Raw genomic sequence first — 10,280 nt, 5'->3', positions numbered from 1 at the left:
GGAAAGGGAATTTCAGGGAAGGGAATTCCAGGGAAGGGAATTCCAGGGAAGGGAATTCCGGGAAGGGAATTCCAGGGAAGGGAAGGGAAGGGAAGGGAATTCCAGGGAAGGGAATTCCAGGGAAGGGAAGGGAATTCCAGGGAAGGGAAGGGAAGGGAATTCCAGGGAAGGGAATTCCAGGGAAGGGAAGGGAAGGGAATTCCAGGGAAGGGAATTCCAGGGAAGGGAAGGGAAGGGAATTCCAGGGAAGGGAATTCCAGGGAAGGGAATTCCAGGGAAGGGAATTCCAGGGAAGGGAATTCCAGGGAAGGGAATTCCAGGGAAGGGAAGGGAAGGGAAGGGAAGGGAAGGGAAGGGAAGGGAAGGGAAGGGAAGGGAAGGGAAGGGAAGGGAAGGGAAGGGAAGGGAAGGGAAGGGAAGGGAAGGGAAGGGAAGGGAAGGGAAGGGAAGGGAAGGGAAGGGAAGGGAAGGGAAGGGAAGGGAAGGGAAGGGAAGGGAAGGGAAGGGAAGGGAAGGGAAGGGAAGGGAAGGGAAGGGAAGGGAAGGGAAGGGAAGGGAAGGGAAGGGAAGGGAAGGGAAGGGAAGGGAAGGGAAGGGAAGGGAAGGGAAGGGAAAAACACGGGAAAAGTGCTCTGAGGGATGCTCCAAACCCAACATTCCTGAATCCCAGGAATGCTCCAAGCCAATTCCCTGTTCCCATGGATGCTCCAATCCTCACATTCCTGGCTTCCACCCCCAAAATTCCCATTTCCAAGGGGTTCTCCCACCCCAGCCTCCCCCTCAGGATGCTCCAGCCCCATTCCCCACCCCTCAGTTCCCAGCAGGATCCTCTTTGCACCTTCCCTGCAGCCTTTTCTCTGTTTTTTTGGGGGAGTTTGGGATGGGAATTTCACTCTGCAAGAGCCTCAAGCTCTCCCCTCCTTCTTTCCGCGCCAGCCACCCCCAATTTTCCATATTTTCATGCCCTTCCTTTGTTCCGCCTCCTCCTTTCACACCTCCCCCGCTTTCCCCCCCAAATGTCACTCCAGGAGGAGAAAAAGTTGGGCCGAGAACCCAAAAGACTCAAAAGCAGCAGGAGAAAAACCCAGCCAGGATTATTTTTAACAGGAACGGGAACAATTTCCACCCTAATGATTAGAGTGGATTCGTTTTTCCTGCCAGGAGCAGCTCCCGGGATAACGGAGAGGAGCAAAAACAGCAAGGAAAGGGCAGATTTTCCCAAATTTTAATTGGATTTTCCTGCAGGGCTCAGCTGGATCCAGCAGCTCCTCGTGTTCCTCTGGAATTTTTCCTGGGAATTTTGCTTTGGGCTGGGAGAACCCCCAGCAAAGGGAGATTCGGGGCGCTGTGGAGGAGGATGAGGGAATTGGGATCATTCCCAGATTTTCCAGGTGGCCTCAATCAGCTCCCATCCGTCCTGGATCCCTCTGGATCATCCCTGGGATCTCCTGGGTGGGAAGGAGCTGGATAAGGACAGTGGGATCCTCTCTGTGAGCTGGGAAATGGGATGGGATGGGATGGGATGGGATGGGATGGGATGGGATGGGATGGGATGGGATAATGGGATGGGATGGGATAATGGGATGGGATGGGATGGGATAATGGGATGGGATAATGGGATGGGATGGGATGGGATGGGATGGGATGGGATGGGATGGGATGGGATGGGATGGGATGGGATGGGATGGGATGGGATAATGGGATGGGATGGGATGGGATGGGATGGGATGGGATGGGATGGGATGGGATGGGATAATGGGATGGGATGGGATGGGATGGGCACAGCAGGGCGGGAATTCAGGATGGGAGAGGCTGGAGGGGCCACAGCCCCCAAAACAACCACACTGTGCCTTCCCATGGAAATTCCAGGCTGGAAAAACATTCCCAGCGCCTGGAGATCATCAGGAATGTTCCACTAAACTGGGATAACACATTCCCAGTGCCTGGTGATCATGAAGGATGTTCCATTAAATTGGGATAACACATTCCCAGTGCCTGGAGATCATCAGGAATGTTTCACTAAACCAGGATAACACATTCCTGATGCTTGGAGATAATCAGGGATGTTCCACTAAATTGGGATAACTCATTCCCAGTGCCTGGAGATCATCAGGGATGTTCCATTAAACTGGGATAACTCGTTCCCAGTGCCTGGAGATCATCAGGGATGTTCCACTAAGTTGGGATAACACATTCCCAGTGCCTGGAGATCATCTGGGATATTCCATTAAACCAGGATAACTCATTCCCAGTGCCTGGAGATCATCAGGAATGTTCCACTAAATTGGGATAACACATTCCCAGTGCCTGGAAATTATCAGGGATGTTCCACTAAATTGGGATAACACATTCCCAGTGCCTGGAGATCATCAGGGATGTTCCATTAAATTGGGATAACTCGTTCCCAGTGCCTGGAGATCATCAGGGATGTTCCATTAAATTGGGATAACTCGTTCCCAGTGCCTGGAGATCATCAGGGATGTTCCACTAAACTGGGATAACTCGTTCCCAGTGCCTGGAGATCATCAGGGATGTTCCACTAAACTGGGATAACTCGTTCCCAGTGCCTGGAGATCATCAGGGATGTTCCACTAAACTGGGATAACACATTCCCAGTGCCTGGAGATCATCAGGGATGTTCCACTAAATTGGGATAACACATTCCCAGTGCCTGGAGATCATCAGGGATGTTCCATTAAACCGGGATAACACATTCCTGATGCTTGGAGATAATCAAGGATGTTCCACTAAATTGGGATAACACATTCCCAGTGCCTGGAGATCATCAGGGATATTCCACTAAACCAGGATAACACATTCCCAGTGCCTGGAGATCATCTGGAATGTTCCACTAAACAGGGATAACACATTCCCAATGTCTGGAACGTTAAACCCGAGCCCCTAAACCGGGATAACCGCGGGTTCCACATCCAAGGATCCCAAACCCAGGCTCATCCCTCCCCTCCCATCCCCGCTCCCCCGCCCTGACCTCCCTGCTCCCGCTTCTCCCGCGGCTCAGCACTTTTTCCATCTGAAATAAATGTTATTTTCTCCCCGGCCGGAGCCAAATTCATCTTCCTGTCAGGGGGAATCACGGCGAGAGGGCGAGTGCTTACACACGGAAAAATGGGATAGCACAGCTCCCAGAAATCCTCCCTCCCCTGCTTAATCAGCCTCAAACGCGGCTTGGCAGAGAATTTAACCGGAAAAAAATATAAAAAAAATGAAATGGGAGGTGGAAAAAGTGATCCCGGTCCCCTTTTGTTCCGGAAAACCCTGGGAGATTTTTATCTTCCCGTGAAGTTTTATTGGAGCTGATGGTGGGAGGGAGATCCAATTAAACTCCCCCTAATCCCAGGCTCAGCTCCACGGCCCCGGTGGGAGATGGGGAAGGGATCAGGGTGACAAATGAGGGGAGATAAATGGGAGCACTTAATGGAAAAAACGGGATTTAATTGGGAAAGCTTGAACCCCTGGAACTGGGGATTTTGGCTTTCTGTGCTGGGAGCTGGGAAAGCTGGAATCAAACATATCCAGGGATTTTCCTGCTGCCAGGTGGGGCCAGGGATGCCCCAGGTGAGATGAAATGGTTTAATTAATAGATTCTTAATTAATGGCTTTAATAGAATTGAAGTTTCTGAGAGACTTCACTGGGGATTCACCCCCCAGGGAATCTCTGCCAGAGCAAACAAATCCAGGGATGTGTTTATCCAACCTGAACAATGGATCCATGGCATTCCCAAATCCAGGGATGTGTTTATCCAGCCTGAACAATGGATCCATGGCATTCCCAAATCCAGGGATGTGTTTATCCAACCTCAGCAATGGATCCATGGCATTCCCAAATCCAGGGATGTGTTTATCCAACCTGAACAATGGATCCATGGCATTCCCAAATCCAGGGATGTTCTTATCCAACCTGAACAATGGATCCATGGCATTCCCAAATCCAGGGATGTTCTTATCCAACCTCAGCAATGGATCCATGGCATTCCCAAATCCAGGGATGTGTTTATCCAACCTGAACAATAGATCCATGGCATTCCCAAATCCAGGGATGTGTTTATCCAGCCTGAACAATGGATCCAAGGCATTCCCAAATCCAGGGATGTGTTTATCCAACCTCAGCAATGGATCCATGGCATTCCCAAATCCAGGGATGTGTTTATCCAACCTCAGCAATGGATCCATGGCATTCCCAAATCCAGGGATGTGTTTATCCAACCTCAGCAATGGATCCAAGGCATTCCCAAATCCAGGGATGTGTTTATCCAGCCTGAACAATGGATCCAAGGCATTCCCAAATCCAGCAGCCCAACCCCTCCTCATCCTCCATGAAGATGAAGATCAGGGAATCATGGAATGCTTTGGGTTGGGAGGGGCCTAAATCCCATCCAGGCCCAATCCCAACACTTCCCAACATCCCAGCTTGCTCCAGCCTGGCCTGGGACACTTCCAGGGATCCAGGGGCAGCCACAGCTCCTCTGGAATTCCATCCCAACCCCTCCCCACTCCCCAGCCAGGAATTCCTTCCCAATATCCCATCTATCCCTGACCTTGGGCAGTTTTAGGCCATTCCCTGCGTCCTCTCCCTCCATCCCTCATTCCCAGCAGATTCCCGGTGTACAGGGCTGTTCCTGCAGCACCCACAGAGGGATGGGAACACAAAACCCTGGAATGTTTTGGAAGGGCCTGAAATCCCACCCAGTGCCAACCACGACACCTCCCACTATCCCAGGTTGCTCCAACCTGGCCCTGGACACTTCCAGCCATGGATTCTCTGGGAATTCCACCTTTGCCTCACACCCCAACCCTTCTCTCCAACTTTTCCACCAAGCCCTGGGAAGAGGCAAAACGAGGTGAACCCCCCCAAAGCCGCTCGGGGCCGGTTTCCTGGGAACAGCATCCCTGCAATCCACGTGCTCCCCTCCCGTTCCTCGGAGCAGAGCTGAGCTTGGCCTTGAGCAGGAGCTGCTGCTTTTAATTCCCTTCCCACTGAGTCACTCTCCCTTCCCTTCCCTTCCCAATCCGAGCGCGGCACTCCAACGCACCACAGCTATTTTGACACACTGAGCAAATATCAATTAATTCGCCTCTCAGAGAGAAAAAAAAAAAAAAAAACCACACAACACACACACACAAAAAAAAAAAAAAAAAGGAAAAAAAAATCTGAAAAGAAAAGCTTAATTGAAAAAATCCCGGGCCAGATTCGCAGGCTGGCGTTTGCCAACACAGCCGCGGTTTTGAGCTCCGCTGCTCCTCAAGCGCCGCGGATTTTGCGGCTCCCCCGAGGAAAAGATTTCTCTGGAGGAGCTGTGTGAGTCACCCGAGTCAAAACGGGGGGGGGGGAAAGGGAAAAGAGGCACTTCCAGAAAGGTCTGAGCTGATCTGGGATGAGGGAGGTCATGGGGGGAGCTGGATCCGTCCCAAGGCAGCAGAAAAAGGACAAAAACGTGGATTTGGGGACCAGGGATGCTGCAAACAGCAGCAAAACCCCAAATCTGCCCCGAACCTTGGGGGTCCAAGCAGCTTTTGTGGGCCTCCCACCACCTCCCTGGCAGGAGCAGTGGGAATTTCTTGGGAATAAACAAGCCCCGACCCCTCAGCCCCCGCAGAAGGACGGGACTGAGTCAATCAGCGGCTTTGACTCAGGGAATTATTTTGCTGTTAAAACGCAATTAACTGACGAGTCCTGGCTTTGTTTGGGGGCTTTTCCTCCACCAGCACCGGGAGGGGACACAAAGACTCCTGGCCCTCCTGCCAGAGCATTGTTGGAGCAGGAAAAGGCACCAGGAATGAAATCCCAGAGTGGTCTTGGGTGGGAATGGACCTTAAATCCCATCCTGTCCCACCTCCCATTATCCCAGGTGACTCCAACCTGGCCTGGGACACTTCCAGGGACTGACCAGCCACAGTTTTCTCTGTGAATCTCCCAAAATCCCACTCATCCCTGCCCTGTGCCAGTGGGAATCCATTCTTATTCCAATTTGTTGCTAAACCTCCCACCCCCCCCAAAAAAAAAAAAAAAAAACAAAAAAAAAAAAAAAAAAAAAAACTGCGGTGAGAAAAGTCGAATAAAAAATCCCCACACCCAAAAAAAAAAATCTGTTCACACTCTGACACCCCTAATTAGGGCCACCCTTGGAGGGATTTAAAATCCCAAGGAAAAGGCAGAACGTGCCAGACTCGCCGTATTTTTAGCCAGCGCCACCCCACACTTCCCACCCTCTGCTCTTCGCAGCTGCCCCGAGCCGGGAGCGTCAGCGCTTCCCGAGGAGAACGGGAGCAGGGAGAGGTTATCCAAGCTGTCAGGAAAGGTTTTTTCTGCGGAATGCGCTCGGCGCGGGCGCTAACGAGGAGCCGGTCCTGCCGCCGAGCGCGGGTGACACCGGGGACGGCCCTTGGTGGCAGCAAATTCCCCAAGGATTATCCCGAGTGTCCGGCGCTGGGAAACCCCTCCTGGAGAATATTCTGGTGGTTCCGTGCCCCAGCGTGGTTTGGAGAGGGGATTTCCAAAGGGAAGGGGTGGATTTGGGGTGTTTCCTCACCGGAAAATTTGGGTCGGACTCCCATTAAATGTTTGCTCCTCGGTTTCAGGAATTTGTTTCCTGTTTTAACCCAAATCCCCCAGAGCTTGGTCTAGGAGCAGGTTCCGTGTCACAGGGGGATCTTGGAATGGTTTGGGTTGGAAAGGACCTGAAATCCCACCAGGGGCAGGGACACCTCCCACCGTCCCAGGTGGCCCCAGGGATGTGTCCAAGGAACAGCTTGGACAAGGAATTTGGGATTCTGGGGGATGAGAAGCTCAGTTTGACCCAGAAATCCAACAGAGTGCTGGGATGAGCAAAGACTTGGAGAAGAGAAGGATCCAGGGAGAGCTCAGAGCCCCTTGCAGGGGCTGAAGGGGCTCCAGGAGAGATGGAGACGATTTGGGATAAGGGATGGAGGGACAGGACACAGGGAATGGCTCCCACTGCCAGAGGGCAGGGCTGGGTGGGATACTGGGATGGAATTCCTGGCTGGGAGGGTGGGAAGGGGCTGGGATGGAATTCCCAGAGGAGCTGTGGCTGCCCCTGGATCCCTGGAAGTGTCCCAGGCCAGGCTGGGATAACCTGGGATAGGGGGAGGTGCCGTGGCAGGACGTGGATGGGATTTATGGTCCTTCCCCCCAAACCACTCTAAAATTCCACAAATCCACCATTTTCCCTGAGCTGTTGACATCCAGGTTGTCAATCCTCCATCCCTGACCCCGTATCCCAACTCCAAATCCCATTTTTCCAGTGCTGGAAGCATCTCCTGGACCCTGTTCCTGCTCCAGTTCCCAGATTTGGGGTTTTGGGGGCGGCTGTGATTTCCCACACGGCAGCAGGTGGTGCCAGGGAGGATAAAGGATAAACAGGGATAAACATGAACACAGGAGCCGCTGGAATCTGCTCGGATCCAGAGCTCCAGCCTCCAGCTCTGCTCTGGAATGTCAAACCCAGCACTTAAACCTGTCCTAACCCATCCAGAGTTAAACCCAGCACCAAACTCAGCACTTAAATCTTTCCTATCCCATCCAAAATAAACTCCAATAACCAAATCCAACATTTAAACCTGTCCTAACCCATCCAGAATTAAACCCAGCACCAAACTCAGCATTTAAACCTGTCCTAACCTTGTCTTATCCATCCAAAATTAAACCCAGCACCAAACTCATCATTTAAACCTGTCCTAACCCTGCCCCACCCCTCCAAAATGCAGCCCAGGAGCCGAACCCGATATTTAAATTTAGATTACCCCGACTCCCATCTCTGATTATTTTTAATTCCTTTTCCATTTGTGCTACCGGAGACTTTCTCCTTTTGTTGGGAATTAATTTGCTCTAATTTAGAGAAGCGTTTTTGATTGCTTTTGATTAAGTTTAACAAGCTGGGAGGAAAAAAAAAAGAAAAGCTGCAGCTTTAGACATCAAAGCAAACAAATCCTTGGGCCGGGCTTAATTAATAACGGCTGGCACTCCCCGAGCAGGGAATTTATCCATTATGGAACAAGAAATTCCGTGTTGGGATCATTAATCCACAGGAAAACACGGCAAAATCCACGGATTTCTGGGAGGTGAAGGCGTGTGTTTGTTTAAAATCTGGGATTTGGGGTGACACTCAGGAGGAAAAATGGGAATTTTCCATCGGAGAGGAGAAAAGCCACACGTGGCTCCCACTGGAAGGACAGAAATTCCCAGTTTTCCTCTTCCCTGCGAGATCCATGAATCATTTTTAACTCCCAAAGCAGCCAGGGCAGAATTCCAGAATTCCAGCCTGGATCCTGCTCCAGCCAGGAGTGGGAATCAAAAATCCCAGTGATCCAACGGCTTTTTTGGGAAAACCTCCCTCAACTCAGGCTGGGAATCCAATTTAGGATGGATCCTAAATTGGGGATTGGATCCTAAATTGGGAATTGGATCCTAAACTGGGAAATGGAACATAAATCAGGAATTGGATCCTAAACTGGGAGAGGGATCCTAAATTGGGGATTGGATCCTAAATTGGGAATTGGATCCTAAACTGGGAAATGGAACCTAAATTGGGAAAAGGATCCTAAATTGGGAATTGGATCCTAACCTGGGAAATGGAACCTAAATTGGGAAAAGGATCCTAAATTGGGAATTGGATCCTAACCTGGGAAATGGAACATAAACAGGAATTGGATCCTAAACTGGGGATTGGATCCTAAATTGGAAATTGGATCCCAAACTGGGAAATGGATCCTAATTTGGGAAAAGGATCCTAACCCTGGAATTGGATCTTAACCTGGGAAATGGATCCTAAACTGGGAAATGGATCCTAAATTGGGAAATTGATCCTAAATTGGAAATTGGATCCCAAACTGGGAAATGGAACCTAAATCAGGAATTGGATCCTAAACTGGGAGATGGATCCTAAATTGGGAATTGGATCCTAAATTGGGAATTGGATCCTAAATTGGGAAATGGATCCTAAACTGGGAAATGGATCCCAAACTGGGAAATGGATCCCAAACTGGGAATTGGATCCTAACCCTGGAATTGGATCCTAACCCTGGAATCGGATCCTAACCCTGGAATCGGATCCTAACCCTGGAATTGGATCCTAACCCTGGAATTGGATCCTAACCCAGCTTCTCCCAGGATAAGGCATGGAAGGCTCTGGAAGCTGCTCCTCTTAATTACCCCAATTAGAGAAGAAGCTGCTGCTCTTCCCTCATTCCCAAGGGAACTTGTGGATTGATTCCTTTGTCATTGGATTTTATGGATGGAGAGAGCAGGAAATGGATGTGGGGGATAAATGCCCAAGGAAAAGCAAATCCTGGAAAAAGGGAAAAGCCAATTCCAAGCCTATGGAATATTTATGGGCCTTGCTTGTGAGGAGCTCCGGAAATGGAGCAGAAATTTTTTTCCAGGGAATTCGAAATGGAGAGGGGTGGAGGGGAGGGTTTATGGGGAGCTGTAAAACAGCAGTTTCCAGGAATGTTATCCCACTGGATCCACCCCCTGCATCCTGGGATGCTCCATCCCACTTCCACCACATCCCATTTCCACTGGATCCAGGTTCCTCCCTCTCTTTGTCCCAAATTCCACAGCCCAGAGATCCCTTGGAATGATGGGGGGACCTTCCCAAGGAGAGACCAAACTCTTCCCTCAGAACTTTCCCTTAATTCCCCTCCCTCACCAGCACAGGGATGGAAAATCCCTTTGAAACATTCCAGGGAATCCCAAAAATCCCTTTGAAACATTCCAAGAAATCCCAAAAAGTCCTTTAGAAACATCCAAAGAAATCCTGAAAATCCCTTTGAAACATTCCAAGCAATCCCAGAGGAAAATCCCTTTCAAACATTCAGAGGAATCCCGAAATTCCCTTTCAAACGTCCCAAGAAATCCTGAAAATCCCTTTGAAACATTCCAAGCAATCCCAGAGGAAAATCCCTTTCAAACATTCAGAGGAATCCCGAAATTCCCTTTCAAACGTCCCAAGGAATCCAGAAAATCCCTTTCAAACATTCCAAGGAATCCCAAAATTCCCTTTCAAACATTCCAAGGAATCCTGGCACCACAGCCAAGCCTTCCAAGAGATTTATTCCCAATTTTCAACCCGGGACAGGATGTGGGGAAAGGAAATCATGGATCTCTCCATGTTTTTGGAAGCAGGAGCATGATTTGGGATAATTTGGGATAAACCCCGGGAAATCCGAGCCTGTGGGATGTGGATGCCCAGCCGGGGGTCGAGGAAGGAAATTTTTATTCCACACCAGGAATTTTTTATTTC

The sequence above is a fragment of the Oenanthe melanoleuca genome, chromosome 22, assembly GCF_029582105.1.
Source record: "Oenanthe melanoleuca isolate GR-GAL-2019-014 chromosome 22, OMel1.0, whole genome shotgun sequence".
NCBI lineage: Eukaryota > Metazoa > Chordata > Aves > Passeriformes > Muscicapidae > Oenanthe > Oenanthe melanoleuca.
This window is presented reverse-complemented; position numbering follows the sequence as displayed.